At 38.2% G+C, this 23990-nt stretch overlaps 1 protein-coding gene across 1 annotated transcript in view; it reads left to right on the top strand.

The window, feature by feature from the left end:
• The window catches only part of KIAA1549 (KIAA1549 ortholog), a 145474-nt gene that overhangs the window by 12888 nt on the left and 108596 nt on the right, over positions 1-23990 (top strand).

A 23990-nucleotide genomic window follows, 5' to 3' on the forward strand; every position in this document is an offset into this window, starting at 1 on the left:
GGATTTCAACCCAGGTCTTGTCCCCAAGTCCAATGCCCTCTCCACCGTATCAAATTCTTTTTTCTTTTTTTTTTGCTGTAAACGTTCTCATTTAGCCTAGGCCAGTTTCTTAGAGGCAAAACTTAGTCATTTTCAGTAGGGGTAACTAGGTGGAGCTGAGGGGCAGTTGGGTGGTACAGCAGATAGAGTGCTGGGCCTGGAATCAGGAAGACCTGAGTTCAACTCCAGCCTCAGACATTTACTAGCTGTGTGACTACTGTTTACCTGAGTTTTCTCACCTGTAAAATGAGCTGGAGAAGGAACTGGCAAGCCATTCCAATATCTTTGCCAAGACAATCCCAAATGGGGTCACAAAGGGTCAGACAAGACTGAACAACAAAAAATCATTTTCAGACTCTAAGTCCTTATGTATTATGTCAGTATATATGATCTGAGTCAGCCTATCAAAATTGAAATGTTATGACTCAACACAAAATAAATGTTTACAAGCAGTTCAGTCAGTAAACATTTAGTAAATACCCACAATGTGCTAGGCAGTTATCATGTGAGTCTTTCATATAAATTCCTGGACAATCCTAAGCACTTTGAGAGCAGCTGTGGAGTATAAGGGTAGGGGGAGAAAGGTGCCTTCTCTAGTCCTTTTTCTTTTACAGTCAGCTTCTTAAGGTTGTTGGATTTTAGATCTGGAAGGGATATTAGAAAGTTATTTAATTCCCTTTAGCTACTTTGAGAATTTGAAGTTGGGGAGCTCAAGTATCACTTCCTCAATGAAGCCTTCCCTTGCCCTCCAATCTGGAGGGGATTGATCTCAACTCCAATTTCCTTTCCATTTTTCACCCCCCCTTGACAGACATTTTATTTGTACCCCTGTAATGGATCCAGCCAGATAATAGTTCAATAATATTGAACCCTTCCTTGTCACAAAGGAAGAACAATTAAGCAAAAACACCCAATACAGAGACCATGGCTGGCAAAGTATAGAATATTTTGTCCTAGTAGTCTTAGCTTCTCTCATCAGGAGAAAAGTATATTTCCTTATCTGTTTTCTGTGGCCTTCATAAATTTTTCTGTTATTTAAAGTTCAATGTCCATTTAGTGATCTTTTAATTTACATTGTTATGGTCACCACGTAGATTTTTTTTTAGGTTCTATTTATCATGCTTTGCATAATTTCATAAAAAATCTTTAATGTCTCCTTGAATTCTACAAATCTATTATTTCCAATTGCATAATAAAATTTAATTTTATTCATGCACTGTAGGTTCCCTTTTTTAAGTCATTTCCAGTTGATGTTTCCACAAAGAGCATGGCTATTAATGCTTGGTCTATATTTGATATTTGATTGTATTCTTGACTTCCCTGGGATATATGTCCAGTAGTGGATTTGCTGGGTCAGAGGGTATAGATAGTTTAGTCACATTTCTTGCATAATTCTAAATTGATATCCAGAATAGTTGGATCAATTCACAACTCCACCAATATTGTCTTTTTTTTTTTTTTTGGTCTTTTGGCTGGGCAGTGGGGATTAAGCGACTTGCCCAGGGTCACACAGCTAGTAAGTGTTATGTGTCTGAGGCCAGATTTGAACTCAGATCCTTCTGACTCCAGGGACAGTGCTCTATCCACTGTGCCACCTAGCTGCCCCCTCAATATTGTCTTAATGTGCCCCTCTTCACACTGCCTCTCTACTCTTGACTATGCCTGTTTTTGGTGTATAGTGAAACCTCATAGTTTTATTTGTATTTCTCTTACTCCTAATGAATTGGAGTGGTCATTTATAATTTTCCATTCTTTATTTGAAAACTGTCCATAACCCTCTGACCACATGCCTATTGGGGAATGGCTCTAGGTATTAAATGTTTGTGTCGTTTCCCTATATATCTCTGATATCATACTTTTATCAGTGATATATGATGCAAATATTTTCTCATTATGTAATTTCTCTAATTGTATCACCATTGATTTTATTTATGTAAAAGTTTTTAAATTTTATGTAGCCAAAATTATTAGTTTTAACTTTTGTAATATTCTTTGTCACATGTTTGGTGAAGAACTTTCCCTCTTGCTTTCATTGTGAAAGGAACCTGATATTGCCTTCTGATGATTTTACAGTGTGACTTTTTATATTTTCAGTCTTGTATCCATCTTGAGCTTATTATGTTATATGGTGTAAAGTGTTGGTCTAAACCTTATTTCTGCCAAAATGTTTTTTAATTTTCCCAGAAATTCTTATCCTCCCAACAATTTATGGCTCAGGGTTTATTGAACACTGGACTATCATTTTTTATTGCTGCTATTTCTTGCTTATCTAGCCTGTTCCACTGATCTACTTTTTCTATTTTTAAAAATCTAATATCAAATAGTTTTGTGTGTAAATGCCCTCCACTGATACAAATAAGTAACTATCTGTAATTATGGTCCTAAACAGTTGCCTGGGTTGCTTGAGATGTTAAGTGACTTGACCATGGCCTCTCTTCTAGGATGTGTTAAAGGAAAGACTACAACGATAGAGTATTCTTAAGTATTGGTGCAGTGTGGCCTGCGTAACATATCTTCTTTATATATTAAGCCTGTTATTTAGAGGTCAAAGATTTATGCCATACTAATGAATCCTTTGAGAATAGACCCCCTGGGAGCAGCTAGATGGCACAGTGGATAGAGCACCAGACCTGGATTCAGGAGGACCTCAGTTCAAATCTGGCCTCAGACACTTATTAGCTGTGTCACCCTGGGCAAGTCACTTAACCCCAATTCCCCCCCCAAAAAAAGAGAGAGAGAATAGACCTCCTTTATAACAAAATCAGCTATGCCAAAAGTAAAAAAAATTGTTAAGTAGTATTGTCAATTGCCCTTGATAAAATTCCCAGTAAACCCTATATGCAGTACATATACTGAGCAGTACAGATACCTCCAGGACACAAATATTTCTGTGGATAGCTTCTGTTTGTCCTGGAATAGCTGAAAGTAATTCCTTATTCCTTTTTATGTGACATCAGCAATGTTTATTTTCTGTGTCCTAAGCCTCCCCTGTTATTATTCTTTCTGATCCCTCATCTCCAGGATGCCCTTTGACCTATCAAAACAAACTTTGTGACAGCATAAAATGGATACCTACATGCCGCCGAGAACAGAATTTTCTGATGACAAAAGTAGGTGCACTCATAAAAACTAATGACAACCTCCACTATGGTTTTATTCTGAGACTTCTTTGGGATATGGAGGTGACCCTCGTTTCTCAGAGTGCTACAAACTTGGGCAGGTCCTACTAAGCTAGGAAGGCTTTTTGTGTAGCCCATTGGTGTGTAGTATATGTTTGCCATTTGAGGACCCATCTAAGCTAAAGTTAGAGAGGATTATCACCAGTTTGGTAAAAAATAAAAATTAAAAAATAAATTGGCCTCAATAGGTTTACCAAATTGCTTCCTGAAAAAAAATACTCATATTTAAATTTTAACCACAATATTTCTCCAGTAAGACTACTTAGCCATGAATCATGGCTGAAGAATCAAAATGGTGGTAACCCAAAGGGCACAATGGAGAGGTAGGTTGTAGGCCTGGGGACAGTTGGGTGGTATAGTGGAGAAAGGTCCAGGCCTGAGATCAGGAAGACCTAAATTCAAATCTAAATTAAATATAAGGAAACTGAAGCATACAGAGATTAAGTGACTTACCCAGGGTCACAAAACTCAGTTCTTTCTGACTTCAGGTTCAGCACTTTATCCATTATGCTATCCAGATGCCTCTCTGAGAAAAAAGATAAAAGTTTCATAATGGAAAAAAAATTAATTTAATGGAAAAAGAACCCAAAGGTATATTTACTGAGAAGATATAGAAAAAAAAATTATAAACATTCCTCCACAATTTCTGGAGGTAGACTATGCCCTACACTGCTTTGAGCCCAGGGGAGGGTGGGTTCAAACTTAAATCAGGTTCTACAAACGATTTACCCCACAAGTTGACTTCTAAATTTGGCATAACTGGTGAATGAATCAGCATCTCAGCAGCTACTTGTCTGGGCTCCTTTTCCTTGGGTCTGTCTGAACCATCGCTGGACTGTGGTGGTTCATTCCCCTGACCTTTCCAAGGTCACATGGTAGTTGTCCTCTGCAGTACTCCACCTAAAATCAAGGAAGAACAAACTCCAAGGAGCAAAGGATAGAGACCCCTATTCGTAAGTCACACATCGGCTTCAGGAAGGGATAGCCCTAGACCTTCCTTATTCCTAGGCTGGAAGCATGTCTGTAGAACAAAGCCAGGCAGGAAAGAGAAAAGGCTTTGGCCAGTTAATGCTTCCTGAATGTGTTTACTGTTAGCACATGCTCATGAGCTCAGCTGGGCTCATTTACCAGTGTCTCCCTCTCACCCCATTATACAAACAACAGAAAAAGAGGATTGTCTTCAGCATAGTGAAACTCTATTATATATCAGCTTTAAAATATACCTATATATGTGTGTATGTGTATCTCTATATTAAATTTAGCATGTCTTGTGTTTCTTTTTGCTGTACTCACTTCTGAACTTCCTTCTGCCCTCATCTGTATGTGTATGTGTGTGTGTGTGTGTGTGTGTGTGTGTGTGTGTGTGTGTGTGTGTGTGTTTGAAATGCTAAGTTGATTTTCTTTTCTTTCTTTTCTTTTTTGGTATCACTATCATTACCCCTTGTCCCAGCTGCCCCAAAAACCCTACAAATGTACACATTGACCATTTTTGCAAATGTATGTCTCCTTCTGTACCTCTAATCCATTATGTCTCTGCCTAGAGGTGGGCAGCATGTGTCATCCATCATTGCTCCTTTGGAGTGGTGATTAATCATTGCATTCATTAGAGTCCTTAAGTCTTTCATAGTTGTTTTCCTTTTGTTGTCGTTGTATAATTTTGACTTCTGGTTCTACTGGTTTCACTGCACCACATAATAATAATGATGATAATATAATATTTTATACACACACGCACATATATGTTTATGCATATATATATATAAAGAATTTTATAGCACTTTAAGGTTTGCTAAATGCTTTGCAAGTATTATCTCATTTGAGCCTCATAACAAAGTATGAAGTAGGTGCTATTATATATTCCATTTTATAGCTGAAACTGAGCCAGACAGTGGTTAAAAGACTTGCCCAGGATCACACAGCTAGGAAGTATCTGAAACTGGATTTGAATTGAGGTCTTTCTGCTTCCAGGTCTCGTATTCTATCTATGTACACCACCTAACTGCATATAAATATATATAAATATAAAAATAAATATAAATCTTCGACTAAGTCATATACAACCCAGTATAGGCATACCTTGGTGGTATTGCAGGTTCTGTACTAGACCACCATAGTAAAGTGAATATCACAATAAAGCAAGTCACACACATTTTTTGGTTTCCTAGTGCATATAAAAGTTATGTTTATGCTATACTGTAGTTTATTAAGTGTGCAATAGTATTATATCTAAAATATGTACATACATCAATTTAAAAATACTTTATTGCTAAAAATGCTAACCATCACCTGAGCCTTCAGCAAGTCATAATCTTTTTGCTGGTAGAGGGTCTTTCTAGATGTTGGTGGCTGCTTACTGATTAGGGTGATGGTTGTTGAAGATTAGGGTGACTGGTGAAATTTCTTAAAACAAGACAACAATGAAGTTTGCTTCATTGATTGAATTGTCTTTTCACTTGAACACTTAGAAGCCATTGCTGGGTTATTAATTGGCCTGATTTCAAAATTGTTGTGTCTCAGGGAATAGGGAAGCCTGAGGAGAGAGAGAGAGAAACAGGGAACTACTGGTTGATGGAACAGTCAGAACATATACTTTTACTGATTAAGTTTGCTGTCTCATATGGGTGTGGTTCATGGTGCCCCAGAACAATTATAAGAGTAACATCAAAGATCACTGATCACAGATCACCATGACAGATATGATAATAATAAAAAAGTTTGAAATATTGCAAGAATTACCACAATGTGACACAGAGACAAAATATGAGCATGTGCTGTTGGAAAAATGGCATCCATAGACTTACTTGACACAGGGTTGCCACAAACCTTCAATTTGTAAAAAATGCATTATCTGTGAAGTACAATAAAGCAAAGAATAATAAAATGAGGTATGCCTGCATAGGGTATCCAAGTTTTTCTTAATCTGTTCTTTTCATCATTTCTTGTGATATGATAGTATTCCATTACATTCATATATCATAATTTGTCTAGCCATTTTCCAATTGATAAATACCCACTTTGTTCCTTTTTTTCTGTAACAAAAAGGGCTGCGATAAATATTTTTTTGTGTATATAAGTTGTTTCTCTCTTTCTTTGATCTCTTTGAAGTACATACCTAATAATGATATTACTGGGTCAACAAGTATGCTCAATTTAATAACTTTGGAGATTTGGTACCATATTGCTGTCCCAAAAATGGTCAGACCAATTTATAGGTCCTTCAACACTGCATTAATATACCTGTCCTTCCACATCCCCTCTATCATCTTTTTTTTTTTGTCATCTTTGACAATCTGATGGGTGTGAGGTGAACCTCAGATTTATTTTAATCTGGATTCATTTTATTATTAGTAGCAATTTGGTAATTTTTATATGACTAGTGATAGCTTGCTTTTTTTTTTCTTTTTGAGAACTGGCTATTTACATCCTCTGAAGTGTTATCTATTTGGTATTGTTTCTTGTTCTTATATAGTTGAATTGATTCCATATGTATTCTGGATATCAACTCTTTATTAAAGAAATTTCTATAATCATTTTTTTTTTTGGTTGGACAGTGGGGTTAAGTTACTTGCTCAGGGTCACACAGCTAGTAAGTGTTATATGTCTGAGGCTGGATTTGAACTCAGGTCCTCTTGAATCCAGAGCTGGTGCTCTATCTGCTGCATCACCTAGCTGCCCCTTATAATCATTTTTTGCAATGAGCTATTTCTCTTATAATTTTAATATTTGTTTTGTCGTATAAAATCTTTTCAATATTATGCAGTTGAGATTGTATTTTTCTCTTATAATCCTTCCTATCTCTTGTTCAAGTACTCTTCTCCTATTCATAGTTGTGAAAAAGAACTCACATTTGCTTGACACCACTTAATTTTTTAGTCTTCATCAGATTGCTTTCAATTGTATGGACATAGCCTGAGTCTGTTCCCCTGAACTAGTTTGGACTTTTAGGATGGAAGGATTTAGAGCTTTAAGGGGAAATTTGTGCTGTTGTCCCTACCCCTTTATTGTAAAAATAAAGAAATTGAAGGAAATTGAAGTCCAGAGGTCTGGAGAGACACACCCAAAGTCACACTGTCATGACTATTTGAATAAATTGCATATCCACCATCACCTAATTTCAGAAAGTCCACCTCGCATTTTTGTGACTTTTAAAATTAGCATTTTGAATCCACTATTCTGCATGTGTTTCTCGAGACAAAAATAGAAACATAATATTGACCTTGATTAAGGAACTCCTAAAATCATGTGCTACTAGCCCACCACTCTCCTAACTGGCCATTCACTTTGGAGGTAGGACAATCATATTTGTTTATTATTGCCTTGGAATCTTTGTCGATGTGCCTCAAGTTCCAATTTTTGCCATAACATTAATTGCCACTAGATAATATTTGGGAGTGAAAAGTACCTCTTCATGCTTAGTCATGGGATACAGTGTGTATGCATGTCATGCCAGCTATGTGTAATTAGATAGAGTGGATGGATTATCTTGAAGCTGATGGTATCCTTTTCCCTGTTGTTACAGGACCTTGTTTTGAATTAAATTATTTTAGAAACAGATGGCCAACTGAGGATTTTTTTCTCCTTTGTTCTTGGTGAATCAAGTTTTAGGCATAGTTTATTTTTTACTGCCTAACATGCTGATCGACTGACTTTCTCACTTGGTTGGTAAAGTCATATTGTGTTTTATTTGGAAGCAGCAAAATAGAATACTTCCCAATAAATCCCTCTTTGTGCACAATGATCAGGTTAAACCAACAGAGCCAGTGCAGCCTTATCACCCCAACTACTAAAACAACATCCTGTGGTGGGAAATCTCCCCAAAATCAGGGAAAGCTTTTGAGCTAAAGTTTGCTATGTCCCAGCATTACTTTCTTTTTTAATTTGGAAATACATGACCAATTATTTTTGCATTACATTTTGTGTTTTAAAGGTATTGAATTAATTCTCCTTGTAGCTCAGGATTGACTTTATCTTTTTATAATAAAGGCCTGAGGAATTAAAAGTGTTTTCACATTCATTTTCTCATTCAGTTCTCACAGCTAACATTCTATGGTATGTATTGCAAACAGTAGTATTTATATTTTACAGATGAAGAAACTGAGGCCCAGTGAGGTAATATGGTTTTACCAGGGTCACCCCACTAGTTAATTAAAGGGCTAGAACAAGAATCAATCAGTCAGCAAGTATTTATGACGCACCTACTGTGTGCTATGCACATCCCTGAGCATGGTACTAGTGATTACAAACGGAATGAATTAAACAATCCCTACTCACAAATGAGATTACATTCTATTGGAGGAGACAATTAGTACATAAATCACAAATGATTCTATAGAGAATAAATATAAAGAGATAAAATGCAAATGAATAGAAAAAAATAATTAACTTCAGCATAGTTTGAGAGGGAGGGCATCGGCGATATGAGAATTAAAGAGATCTCACCTTTTCGCTATACCGAAGTGTCTTTTTTGTGATTATCAAATGCTATAGTTAAAGAAGATATTTGGAAATTCACTTTTTATGGTGACCATTATGGAAGTCATGCAAGGGAGAGATGCAATGTGATACAGTGTCTAGGTGGCCAGTTTTGGAATCAGTAAAATCTGCCTCTCACACATACCAGCAGGGGACAGTAGGCAAGTCACTAAACCAGTGCCCCAAGATAACTTTCTAAGACTAAAGTAACAGAGGAGCTGAATTTCACTAATGGAATGAGTTTCCTTCCACATATAGAACTTCATACATGGAATTAAATCACAGGTTTGGACCCCTGCCACTACCCTAACAAAAACAAAGCCAAAAAACAAGGGAGTAAAGATCAGTAACTAAAGAACTGTAAAAGGAAGTGTTAAGTGGTTATGTTGTCATCGTGATAACTGACATTTGTACCATGCTTTTAATACTTAAAAACATTTTACTAAAACAACTCTGAGATAGGGAATGACATAAGGATTAGTATTCCCTCTTTATAGGGAAAGAAATTGAGACTGCCCAAGGTGACCAAGCTAATAAATGATAGAACAGATCTGGGATTTGAACCCAAGTGCTTTTTCTCTGAATGTAGTGTCTTTTCCATTAAACAGGTGGTCTTTAATGAGTATTTTCAGTCGTTTTTCAGTTTTGTCCAACTCTTTATGGTCCCATCTGGGTTTTTTTGGCAAAGATGTTGGAGTGGTTTGCCCTTTCCTTCTCCAGCTCATTTTACAAATGAGGAAACTGAGGCAAACAGGGTTAAGTAACTTGCCCAGTTATGTATTTTTACTTATCATGGCCCTTTGTGTTTAGTCACCGTGTTCAAGATTAGCTGAAAAGATTTCTACATTATGCTGGCAGAATGTGTATACATAGAACACTATTTGTGATGCTTGCTTTGCAGCTGGCCTCATGACATTGTGTGAAGGACCATCTTGGTCAGAGTTTACTCGGATGCTCTGTCTGCTTCTGCAGTGTATTATCATTTCCCATTCATGCTGTACTGTCTAAAGTGGTACTTTAGGGTGACCTTCAATGATTTTTTCCACTTATCTTGTTTGGAGCCACTCCACTCATACAACTGCTGAATAATGAGATTGTCTTTTTTTGCTTCTGCACGTCTAGTCCAGTAGAACTGATGAGCTTCAGGGCTGTCATCTTATTAATCTTTGCACCCCTCCTAATGTCCAGTACAGTGCTTTCTTTGCTCATTGTATGAATACAATAAGCGCTTGTTGAAAAAATAAATTTCAGAACCTTGTTTGTCATCTCATCTTGGCATTCGCTATTAAATGTGGCTTGTGGGTGACAGTGATATTGCTCAATAAATTGGATATGGCATCTGTGTGAGAAACATCATGCTGTTGTGGAGTTTTGGATTGTGGAATCAGAAGGCAGAAGGCAGAGATGTCCCGACCTTGCGACAGGGCAAGTCACTACATCTGCTTTGGGCCTATTTCCTTAACTGTAGAAATGATTAGATTAGGTTAGATGAACTCTAAGGATCTTTTCAGCTCTAAAATTAAATTGGATTCAACAAATTGAATATGCAAAACATTGTTCTTTACTGAGGATATAGAGACAAAAATGAGTTGATCTAAAAGCATTTATTAAGTGTCCATTATGTTCCTGGCGCTGGTGTAGGTACTAGGGATATAGAAACAAAAATGAAACAGTCCCTGCTCTGAAAAACCTTGCATTCTATCAGGGGAAGCAACATATGCCAGTATAAGTATGTGGAAAATATATCCAGGGCATATATAATGTAATTTCAGGATTGGGAGAAGGGAGCCATTAGAGGTGGAGAAAGGGTGTCGGGAAAGGCCTCATTTAGAAATGGCCCTTGAACGGAGCTTTGAGGGAAGCTGAGGTGAGGAGAGAGTACATTCCAGGCATGAAGGAAAAGCCTGTTTAAGGTCACAGAAGCAAGAGGTGGCATGTCTTTTGTAAGGAACTGCAAGAAGGCCAGTCTAGAAGCAGGAAGGTAGGGCAGTAGTTAGAGTTCTGGGACTGGAGTCAAGAAGCCCTGAGTTCAAAACCACCCTCAGACACTTACTAGCTGTGTGACTCTGGACAAGTCACTAACCCTTTGTCTGCCTCAGTTTACTCAACTGTAAAATGAGGATAGTAACAGCACCTACCTCCTAGTATTGTGAGGATCAAATGATAAATGCTGTTATTTCCCCCCTTTCCCTTGGTTTGTCTGGAATGTGTCAAGGTAAATGGTACCCAATTGCATTTAATCACACATTATTATATTTTTTCTTTTTTAAATTAAATTTTATTTTGTTTTTAAAAAAATGCTCCTGGGGCAGCTAGGTGGCACAGTGGATAGAGCACTGGCCCTGAAATCAGGAGTACCTGAGTTCAAATCTGGCCTCAGCTGTGTGACCCTGGGCAAGTCACTTAACCCCAATTGCCAAAAAAAAAAGCTCCTCTTCTTCCCACTCCCTCCTCCTCTACTGTCCCATTGAGAAAACAAAAACAAACAAACAAACAAAAAACCTTATTACAAATATAGTCGAGGAAAACAAATTCCCACATTGGCCATATCCTCCCAAAATCTGTTTCAATTCTGAGTCCATCACCTCTCTTTTAGGAAATGGATAGCATGTTTCATATTGAATCCTCTGGAATTGGCCATTATGTTTTAGTCTTTCAAAGTTGTTTGTCTTTTTAACGTTGTTATTGCATAAATTACTCTCTTAGTTCTGCTCACTTCATCCTGCATCAGTTCATATAACTCTTCCTAGGTTTCTCTCAAATTGTTTTCCTCATCATTTCTTATTTCACAGTATTATTCCATTATATTCATATACCATAACTTGTTCAGCCATTCCCTAATTAAAGCACCCTTTCAGTTTACAATTCTTTGCTGCTGCAAAAAGAACTGCTATGAATATTTTTTTTCATATACGAACTTTTCTTCCTTCCTTGATCTCCTTGGGGATATAGACCTAGAAGTAATATTGCTGGACTATGCATGGTTTGTCACATTCCATTTTGGAGAGGAGTCATTATCTCCTAGTATATTTTAGAAAAAATAGCCCAACAACAAAGACTAATTGGGAAAGAAGTTATTGTTGTTGGAATTTTTCTTCCCAATGTGCATCCCAGCCTTCATGCTGTTATTAAATAGGGCATTGCCACCTCCCATCTCTGTGTCCTTGATCAACCTCTGTTCCTCATCCATGGAATAGATTTCCCCCTCACTTCTGCCTCTTTGAATTCCTAACATCCTTAGCCCAATTGTCCCCCCCTATTTGAGGGCTTTCTTGATTCCCCCAGCTTCTAATGGCTCCTTCACCACCAAAATTACCTTGTAGTTACTTAATATGCATTTTGAATGCTTATATGAGGTATGCTGGTAAGTATTTAACCACAAGCTAAGGATGGTGGTAGAATGGGTGCATAACACATCTGCATTATTTATTTTTACTCTACCCCTTTTTTAAGTCTAGACAATCAACAAAATGATAAACCAAGCCCTGATTTGTAACAATTGCCAATTTTCGAAGTATGACTACTCCCCACTGAAAATTTAACAGCTGGCTCTCTAGTATAGGCACACTCCTGTAAGAAATAAATAAATTCTGTGATCCTGTGAGACCTGCATATGAATGTAATTATATGACATATGGCAAGCAACTTAACCTTTCTGAGCCTCAGTTTTCTCATCTGTAAAAGGGGCACAATAATATTTATACAACTTAATTCACATGACTGTGATGAGGAAAGCAACTTATAAGGCTTAAAGTGCTATATAAATATTAACTATTTTATTTTGAAGGACAATTTCTCATATTTCTCACAGGACTACACACAGTTATATATGACCACTGCTTTATAGACTTTTAGTGTGGCCCCCTCCTACGGTTCTATCTACCAGTGTCTTGAAGCACATTCTAACCTGGAAATATAGATACACACACACACACACACACACACACACACACACACATATGCATACAATATAATACTTAGGTGTGTATATGTATACATATGTACGTATATATATACATATATATACGTACATATGTACATGTATATATACATATATATATATACACACACACATACATATACACACATTTCTTCTATTTTTGTCTTTTATGACATCATAGAACAGTGTGCTCTGTGGGTGGTAAAATTCAACGACCATTTCCAGTTTTGTATTACCGTTAGAAACCTTAGCTTACATCTATTTATTTCCTTCGTGTGTGAAGAAAATGACCTTTTTTAGTCTTATTTATTTTTATAGCTGTACTAATATAATAGCATACTAATTTTTTCCTTTTTAAATTAAATTTTATTTTGTTGTTACAAAAATGCTCCTTCAGGATGAAGTACATCTCAGCATTCATGCTATTATTAAATAGGGCAGAATAATTCATAATGAGTTTTCTGTCTTCTTATGTCTGTGTTTTTTCAGAGCACACACAATAAATATTTGTTGAATAATATGACTGAATGGGAGAAAGAAAGGACAAATCATCTTCTCTTACAAGAATAATTAAGACATGGTTCTTTTGTAATTAAAGTGTAGCTTTGAGGAGAAATTAAAGTTAAATAATCTTGGCAACTCAAATTAATATGTAAATATACATTTTTGTTGTTGTTCAGTCATTTCAATCATGTCTGACTCTTCGTGACCCCATTTGGGGTTTTCTTGGCAAAGATACTGGAGTGGCTTTCCATTTCTTCTCTAGCTCATTTTACAGATGAGGAATCTGAGGCAAACAGAGTTAAGTGACTTGCCCAGGGTCACACAGCTAGGAAGTGTCTGAGGTCAGATTTGAACTTGGGGAGATAAGTTTTCCTGACTCCAGGCCCAGCATTCTATCCACTGCACCACCCAGCTTCCTGTAACACACACACACACACACACACACACACACACACACACACACACACACATTTGTGTATGTAAATATGATATAATAAATATATATATAAACAAATATAACATGATAAAAATAAATAAAAATAAACACATATATTCATCTATAACACCTAAGACTCTCATAAATCAATCCATAATGACTGTTAAAAGTATAAACTCTTGGAAAAGATAAATAGGTCTTTGTCATGTCTTTGTACCTTCAGTGCTTTTCACTTAACTAAGTGCTTAACAAGTGTTTGTTGACTGACTCCAAGGTTTGAAGCATTTTTCCCAATGTTTTTGGCCCAAGCACCTATTCTGGGTGCCTTCTCCCCAGTGATTATAGTCCCTAGATTCTTTTAACCCATTTAAGCCAATTAGCTTTTACAAAAGGGCATTTATTGTGAAGTATAACAAGACATTTCCTTCTCAACCTGGGATGAGGTGTGGGGGTGGTGTACTCTTTTCCTATACCCTTGTTCCATTGGAAGAATGGGCTCAAACTTAAGGCAGTTTTTGCATAATATTCACTCTACAAGTTCACTTCTAAATTTGCCACAAAGAATAAATTGCTATAGCTTCCTCTTTGACACCTTCTTAGCAACGCTGGGTCAAACGGGTTATTTCAAACTTTGTTCCTTCCTGTCTGACTTCTAGAAGATCCTAGCATGGGCTCCAGCTCTCTAGCTCTTAGTTCTCTGGTGACTCACCCTTCTGACCTTTCAAAGCTTATAAGGCCATACCCATGCCCAATACTCCTTTATTTAAAATCAGGAAAGAACAAATGCAGAGAAGGAAAAAACAGAAGCTGGTGTTTGTGGGCCACTTACTATATTATCTATACTATTCTGTGTCTGTACTCTTTTACAGTTAAAATCCTAGAAAAAGTAAATTACACACATTGCTTCTATTTTATCACCTTATACCTCTCAACCCCTTATGGTTTTGGCTTCTAACATCATCATTCAGAGGAACCTGCTCTCTCCAACTCTGCTAGTGATTTCTTTTTGTTTATTTTTTTAAAAATAAATTTTTAGGGGCAGCTAGGTGGTGCAGTGGATAGAGCACTGCCCCTGGATCAACATTTTCTACTATGGTTCCTTATCTCTCATGTGAAAAGGAGGTTGCATAACCTCATCTCTTTTCCAGAGCCAAGATTGATCCTTATAATTACATAGAATTTGTCTTGCCTTTGGTGCAAGGTCTTTCTAACCTTTTTAGTGTCATAGATACCTTTGGCAGTCTGGTGAAGCCTCTGGACCCTTTCTCAGAATAATGTTCTTAAATGCACAAAATAAACCATGTAGAGTTATTAAAAACTGTATTGAAATGCAGTTATCAAAATGTTGTTTAAACAAGTTCACAGACTCCAGGTGAAGAATCCTCGTTAGTACAGAGTGATTTTTGAGACGCCCCTAAAATTGACTCTAGTCCCTATACTTCTGGGGCTCGGGTTTTAGGGTCACACATTGTATCATAGCCCTAGAGCTGGAGAGGAACTCAGAGGTGGTCTAGTCTAGCTTCCTCATTTTGCAAATGAAGAAAGTGAAGTCTGAGCTGGCTGCCTTGTACCCAAGGTCACACAGATGGTACACATCAAAGGCTGGATTTGAACTACCAGAGCCAGGGCTTTTCACTCTTCAGTATCGCTGTTGAAGACACATGTTATCAGAACATAGTATCATTTAAAAATAAAGATACAAAGTGGCTTCTCCATAGTGATACTTTCAAAGTATATATCCTACAATTTAACCAGTATTTTTTTTTTTTGCTTTTTGATAAGGCATTTGGGATTAAGTGACTTGCCCAAGGTCACACAGCTAGCAAGTGTCAAGTGTCTGAGGCTGGATTTGAACTCGGGTCCTTCTGACTTCAAGGCCAGAGCTCTATGCACTGCATCACCTAGCTGACCCATTAACCAGTATTTATTGAAGGCATTGTCTTATATATAGGCGTGGAGGCATATAAATGTAACCTTTTGCCCAAGGTTTCTAGTTGACATGAAGGACTCTGATACACTAAAAATAGACCTTAATTTGTTTCTCTGACTGGTCTGATCCAGGAGAAACCTAGTAATGTCAGTGTGAGGAAAGGGACTGGTTTCTGCCTCTTTTTCTGTCCCCGGTGCTTAACAGACTGCCTGGCATGTAAAAGGCGCTTAATAAGTGTTTTTGAATGAATGGATGGATAAGGAGGAGTATCACCTGCTCTTGCAAGCTCTTAGGCTTCTAAGGATCAAAATGGAGCATATTTATACAGTAAAGAAAATAGAAGGGACTTGCACCCAAGGCCATGGGCAATTAGAACATCCTCTTCCTCTTTTTGGTGGCTATTTCCCCAGAATCTGTACAGTTTTGGAACCTCAGAGTACTAGCATGGTTGATGCCCCAGGAAAGGAAAGGAACATTTGGTTCAAAGGAGACTCAAAGCAGCCTGCCTCTTTCCTACAGGCCAACCTTCTCTTGGGACCTGGACCAGTTCATTCCTATGGATGAGGCAAAGTTTGGGCTTGCTCCTCGGTGCTGGAGATTGCTATGCCTTGTGGCTCTTTGACAGGTCCCTCCGTGTTTGCTCCATTGATTTGCTGCCTGTGTCCTCAGGGTGGCTTCATTGCTCCAGCTCCCTGCCTTGTTGGCTTCCAGCTCTTTCATCAGTGTTCTCTCTCACTCTGCTGGTGCTGTAGCTGCTTCCCATCTCGCTCCTACCCCTATCCCCACCCCACCTTCAAGAGGTGGTGCCACATCTTGAATGGCTTCACTGTGGAATGATCACACCGGAAGTTTAATCTAGAGATTATACCTTGTTCAGAAATAAGGCAGACTCTGGGCTATTTGAAGCTTTCCAGGTCGTTCAAGCATAGAAATTCAATGTCCCTGTGCTATTTGAAACTTTCTTCTCTATGTCTTGGATGCCTGCATCCCTTCCCTCCATTCAAAGACTCTCCTCGGATGACTATAGGAACTTTCCTTACCATCTGTTCCTTCTAGTCTCCAATTTTCAGTCCTCTTTAGTTAGAACAACTCTTACAACTTGTCCCTTCTATGTGTCACTTTCTGATGAAGTGCTCTCTACTTTCTCAGTGTTTCACTGAGTCTTGGGGTTCCGAGGTACCCCTTTGGCTTTTGCTCTCCCACTTTTCTTCCTGTTACATGTCTTTATCCTTGGCAACTACCCCAGGATATGTAAACTACCCTATGGCTGCCTCTGGAAAGTACCAGAAACAAAGTAGAGAAGGGTTAGTGCTCCCAGGAGAGGTACCTGGACCGAAGCTGAGCTCATGGCTTCTCTGTATAGCAACTTCTGCAAATCACAATTTTGCATACCACAATGCTTCACACACTTGCCTGGCACATGGTAAGTGCTTAATAAATGTTTATTGATTGATTGATCGAATGTGTGTGTGTGTGTGTGTGTGTGTGTGTGTGTGTGTGTGTGTGTGTGTGTATGTATGTGTGTATGCGCAGAGGGAGGTAACCCTACTGCAATGGTGGAGCTTCCTGTTCCCATGATACAAATATGAATAACAGTGATAACTTATACTTATATATACCACTTTAAGGTTTAAAAAGTAATTTCCTCACTAGACAGCCTGATGAAATAGATAATGAAAAAGCATCTGTTTCTGTTTTGTATTTTTTTGCCTAGATCTGTGATTTCAATGGTATGAGGAACTCACAGCAAACCTCTACCAATACAAATCTGTAAGTCTTAGACCTAGTTGCTTGGGGCCACTGAGAAGTTATTTTTTTCATTGACCTTTGAACTGGAAAAGAACAGCTGTTAAGGAAAGGCTGTTGATTTACAGCAGCAATAAAAAGTATCATATTCATCTTTACTTATGCTTGTTATATGACAGATAAATAATTAATTAAAGTCCTAGTGCAAGAAATCCTAAACCCAAGGCCATACTGGCAGAGGTATGTAGTTCAGCAAAATTACAAAAGCATTTAATATTTCTGTTTAAAAACATCCTCTGTTTAAATTTAATCTATTTTAAGCAGTGATATTCTATTGAAAGGGATATGGTCCTTGTGATCAATTTTTTTTTATCTCTTGGGTACCTTTTGGGATGCCAAATTTTTGAGTTAGAGCTACTTCTAAGGGAATTAGCTGAGAAGACTTTAATCTGTTAACCCTCATATTGCACATAAATTTCAATTTCTAGAACATGTTATAAAACCTTGGAGTCATTCTTGACTGATACCTCCTCTTGTGCCTCATCCAGCCAGTCTCTATGTCCTTGTCCAGTGGATTCTTTCTTAGCAATTTCTCAACTCTTTATTTTTTTTTCTTTCCACTCTGACATCATTCTAGTTCATTCCCTTACCATCTCATACCTTGACTATTACAACAGCCCTCTTTTAGGTTTACCTGGACCTTTCTCCCTTTCAATCCATCCTAAGTGTCTCTGTTAAATTAATTTCCCCCAAATATTACTTTGTATATATCTATTCCTGTTAAATTGTTTTTTGCTTACTCTACAGTAGGTGCAGGATAAAGTAAAACAAAACAAAACAGATCAAAAAGACTAGACACCTTATTCTGACACATGAAGTGATCTGATGCGTTTCTAGCCTTATCCTCTTAACTCCCTTATGCATACCTAATATTCCAGCAAGATTGGACTACTTCTAATTCCTCAAACATGCCATTCCCATCTCTGTCCTTCTATTTCTGCTGCTCATCACCACCCTCACCACCACCACCACCACCACCAATTCCCTCTCTCCTACTCATAATTTAGCTAGGTCCTGTCTTTTTTTTCAAGGCCCAGTTCCAGTTTCATTTCCTCCCTTAAGTTTTCCAAGATCTCAAGCCCCTACTGCTTTCTCTGTTCTATGCAGGCCATTAGGAAATTAAGTATCTACTGCCCTGTGACATAATTTATGTTGTCTTGCTGTTTACATTTTGGTATATTTATACCTTGTTCCCCTAACTAGATGGCTGCCTCTCCTCCTTCTCCACCCAGACTGGAAGTACAGAGGCCACTCATGGAGTGACTCCTCTGTGATCTGCAGAAAAGCTTTGATCTGCTTCATCTTGGGCAGGTTTGCCCCTCCTTAGGTGTTACCCAGTTCTTTCCTAGGAGCTCATTGTATTAATTCCAAACTTAGTGTGGACACCCAATTGACTTAGTCCACAGTACCTCCTAACTATAATCTTGTTCTCTTAGCTTTTACTCTTCTTGTGGAAAGAAGCAAAAGAAAACAGCTGGGGTAATTAGGAAGGATAGTCTCATTAGAGAAGAGAAGTCTACTAGAACTATTCATCTGTACTCTCAGCTTTCACTTCCTCACCACTAATTCATTCCTTACTGTACTGTAGTCTGGTTTCAGCCTTCTGTTGAAAATATCCTCTCCAGGGGCAGCTAGTGGTGTGGTGGATAGAGCTCCGACTTTAGAGTCAGGTGCACCTGAGTTCAAATCCAGTCTCAGACATTTGATACTTACTAGCTCTGTGACTCTGGGCAAGTCACTTAACCTTGATTACCTCAACCCCCCCCCAAAAAAAAAAAAGAAAAGAAAATATCTTCTCCAGATTACTCTCTTCTATTGGCCAAACTTAGTGACCTCTTTTCATTTGTCATCTTCATAGCTGTTAAAAGTTAGAAGGTATCTTAGAGATCATGTAGGCCTATCTTCTCATTTTAAAGATGAGGGAGCCAAGGCCTGGAGAGTTTAAATGACTTGCCCAAGGCTGCAACATTGTAGTGACACAATAGGGCCAGTTGTTGTTGTTCAGTTGTTTCAGTTGTATCCGACCCTTTGTGACCCATTTTGGGGTTTTCTTGGCAGAGATACTGGAGTGGTTTGCCATTTCCTTCTCCAGCTCATTTTACAGAAGAGGAAACTGAGGCAAACAGGGTTAAGTGACTTGGCCAGAATCATGCAGCTAGTAAGTATCTGAGGCCAGATTTGAATTAAGGTTTTCCTAACTCCAGGCCTGGCTCCCTATCCACTGGACCACCAAGGTGCCCTACAATAGGGTCTAGGACACTGTATCTTCCAGTGCTCTTGTGGCTTTTCCATGGGAGAGTATAGAGTGAGAAGAAAAGAGACTGAACCTTATGATACATCTACATATAAGAGTGAATAATGGCAAGTAGTTGACTAGAAGGTCCAAGCACATCAGTTGATGCAAAAAATTTTATAATTTGGCATTGAAATAAAAATCTCTTCCTACTAGCTCTATTTTCTTTGCCATATGGAATATATATATATACACACACATACAGACATACACACACACACATAATTATGCATGCACATACTGCATCAATTGACACACCTTGATCCTTTGAGATATTTTTAAATTCCAGGCGTTCTAATGTTAACCTCTCAGGCAATTCTCCAAGATCATAAATTGTAGAACATTTGCTGATATGAATTGATACAGGGGGAGTTTCCTCACCCAGAGTGAGTTTCTTGCATGGCGGATGAAATTACAGCTCTGTACCCCTTCCAAAAAAAAGAAACATCAAAATCCCCAGGGTTGTGTGAGTATCAAATAATAATCAAAAGTCACTTAGCAGAGTTCCTGGAACATAATAAACACTATATAAATGTTAGTTATCATTATTATTGTGGGTTTTTTGCAGCATTTGACATTGACCATTCTTCAATCATTCTTTCAACAAGCATTTATTAAAGACGTACTGTGTGCCAAGTACTGTGCTAAGCTTTAGAGGATGCAAAGACAAAACAGTGTTTAATTAGGAGAGAAATTATGAATAAAATAAGATACGTGTATATAGACAGATGTACACATATGTGATTGTATCTATGTATTTGTACTTAAAGTAAAGTCATTTGGGGAGTACCAGCAGCTCAGAGGAGGTCAGGAGGCAGCACTTGAGTTGAGCTTTGAAGGGGACTAATGATTCAAAGAGGGAAAGGTGAGGAGAGAGTGAGTACATTCCATAAATGAGGGACAATCTGTCAAGACACAATTATAGGAGGTAAAATATGGTACTCAAAGAGGAAGTAGGCCAGTTTGTCTGGAATGTAGAGGTAGGAAGGGGAGTGACATAGATTGTTATGGGTATTGAATGCCAAGCTGAGGAGTTTGCATTTATTTTATTGCAGAGCCATTAGGGACCCATTGGAGCATCTTGAACCACATAGTGATATGCTCAGAACCTTTAGGGCTTTAGGAATATCACTTTGACCTCTGTAAGAAGGGTGGATTAGAAGGGGGAGGACTTGAGTCAAGGACACCAATTAAGAAGATATTTTAGTAACTGAGGCAATAGGTTATGAGGGCCTGAACTAGAATGGTAGCTATGTGACTGGAGAGGAGATGGATGTCAGAGATATTGTAGAGATTGAATTGATGAAACTTGGTGACTGATTGAATATGGGTGGGTAAAAAAGGGTGAAAAGTTGAGGATGACTCTAAAGTTGCAAACCTGGGAGAGATGGGTTTTTTTGGGGAAATAACAAGTTCTGTTGAGATATCTGTTGGAATCCAGTAGGAAATCTACTGTAGGACAGCTAGGTGGCACAGTGGATAGAGAGCACCAGACCTGGAGTCAGGAAGACCTGAGTTCAAATGTGGCATCAGACACTTATTAGCTATGTGATCCTGGGCAAGTCATTTAACCCACTTTTCCCCAGTTTCGTCATCGGTGACATGAATTGGAGAAGGAAGTGGCAAACCGCTCCAATATCTTTGACACCCAAGTGGGGTCATGGAGAGCCAGACACAATTAAAACAATGGCACAACAACAACAAAAAGTAGATCTTTACTAGGCAATTGGTGGCATGAGATGAAAGATCAGTAGAGAGACTAGATTGGATATATATGTTGATATGTACATATATACACACACATATGACCACATATATGTGGTCATATGATCATCATCTTCATATAGAGATGATCATTGAACCCATGAGATCTTGTAAGATTACCCAGAGACAGAGAGCACAGAGAGAGAAGAAAAGAGGGGGCCCCAGGGCAGAGCCTTGGGGTGTACCTGCATTTGCAGGGAAAGATATAGATGATAGGAGCAGGCTGACTTAGAAGGAGGCTATGTAGGAGAACCAATAGAGAGCAGTATCATGAAAATGCAGAGAAGAGAGCATGGTCAATGTTGTTAAAAGTTGCAGAAAGACCAAGGAAAGCAGGAAAAAAGTCCACTGGATTTGGCAGTTAATAGCTCATTAATAATTTTGGAGAGAGCAATTTGTTGAATGGCAAAGTTTAGGAGCCAGTTTGTAAGGAATTGAGAAGTGAAAGGAGAAGAAGTGAAAAGAATTAATGTAGGCAGTATGAGAGAAGACAAATGGGATAATAGCTTCTTCTTAATAAACTTTCTTACCTTAGCTTCTGAAGCAGTCTTCTCCAGTTCTCCTTTGTCAGATTTTTATTATCCATCCTATTCCTTAGTGTGGTTCCCCATCCTACCTCAAGGATTTGTCTTGTTTTCTTCTGTCTCCAGCTCTTCATTCTCCTCACTTCTCTGTTTCTGCATGCCTGATTTCCTTTTGGACATGCCCACTTGGATGGCCTACCAGTTTCATCTTGTCTACTCCTTGCTGCCCAGCTGTTTCTCATAAAGGAAACACTAATGGTATCTAGGAGGTGTCCATTGCTGAAATTTGTTCAGAAGACTAGTGAGGAAGCAGGTGGCTCCAAATGCTAGGACTAATACAGGACAGCTAGGTGGTTCAGTGGATAGAGTGCTGGGTCTGGACAAAGAAGACTCATCTTCCTGAGTTCAAATCTGGCCTCAGACACTTACTAGCTATATGACCCTGGGTAAGTCACTTGGCCCTATTTACCTTAGTTTTCTCATCTGTAAAATGAGCTGGAGAAGGAAGTGGCAAACCACTCCAGTACCTTTGCCAAGAAAACCCCAAATAGGGTCACAAAGAGTCAGACAGGATTGAACAGCAACAACTAAGACTAAAAAGGGCACCAGCACAATCACTATGTTAGGGGATAGAAATAGGGACTGGACTTGTGATTTCATTAGTATAGGGAATTCTTGGATAAGAAACCTCCTTCAACAAATGCAAGTTGGCACCTTCTCTGAAATTTATAGTGTTAGAGAATGTCCCAAAATACCGAGAGGTTAAATTACTTGTCCGGGGGCATAAAACCAACATATTTCCAAAGCAAGACATGAACCCAGGTTTTCCAGACTCTAAGGCTAAGTCTATATCCATTATACTATGTTGCCTCTCAATCATTATGTTGAATGTGTCAAATTAAAAAATTTTTGAGCATAGCCAATGTGTGGATTTATTTTGCTTAACTTTGCATATTTATGAGAGTTTTATTTTTCTTTTTTTTAATGTGAGGGGAATTTAGGGGGGAGAGTGGTAATGACAGAATAAAAAATAAATAAATTTAAAAGATACCTTGCAGTGCCACAGATATGTGAGTTAAGTTGAAGGTTTTTTAAAATGCTGCAAATGTTTGTAAAATTTGTTGTGTTGTTCAAATATGCATTCATAATAAAGTTCTTTAAAACCAAACAAAAAAGTTGTCTACGAACAAAACAAAAAAAGTTTTGTTTATTGGAAATTCCTTTCCTTTAGAGCTTTCTCTAGCTATTAGTAGCCTTCAGTGAGCTGCACAGTGCACTTACTGTTCATACTGATAGATATATGTATTTAAACAGTCCTATGGAAAGCAGCATAGGTTTGGAGTTAGGAGAGCTGGTTTTGAATCTTAAATCTAAGACTAGTTATGTGTTCCTGGATAAATCACTTAGCTTTTCTGAGCCTGAGTTCACTTATGTGTAAAATGGAAATAATAACTTTGTGTTACCTAGGTCACAGGATTACGGTGAAAAAAAAATTTGCGCTTTATAAACTTTAAAGTATTACGTAAGTGCATCTATAACCTAGGGCTGCTTTCTGCCCCTCTATTTCCTAACTGAGCTGTTCTTACTAGAGCCATCTTATTGGAATTCAGCTGAACGTTTGCAACAAAGGCACTACTTTCTCCTGGCCACCTTCTAGCCAGCTCTGATTAGCTGGGATACAGTGGCTAGAGATCATCTTCCTAAGAAGGGCAGGCTGATAGCTTTTTTGTCACAGCTGAGACAATCAGTCACTGTACCCAGCTAGTGAACAAAACTCAGGCAGAGGACCATGGGCTAAAATTATCTATTCTTTGGACTAGGCCATTGTCTTTGTTCCATACCTCTAGCTTACATAATCTTGCTTAACCCTTATAGGGATCCTGTGCGCTCTAAAAACCTGTTGTGGCATGGCATTCTACCAAAAATGCCAAAGAAACTCCACCAAAGCCATGTTGATCTGAAACAGTGAATTTCCCTCAGCTTTACCAGGGTTCTTTGAATCTTACCATTCAAGAGAAAAGCAGGAACAACAAACAAACAAACAAAAACAAAAAACAAAAAACTGAGGTCCAATATAGTAGCTGACATAGACACATAGCTCCT

This window comes from Phascolarctos cinereus, unplaced genomic scaffold (assembly GCF_003287225.1).
Source record: "Phascolarctos cinereus isolate Bilbo 61053 unplaced genomic scaffold, phaCin_HiC Scaffold_1;HRSCAF=81, whole genome shotgun sequence".
NCBI classification, from domain to species: Eukaryota; Metazoa; Chordata; class Mammalia; order Diprotodontia; family Phascolarctidae; genus Phascolarctos; species Phascolarctos cinereus.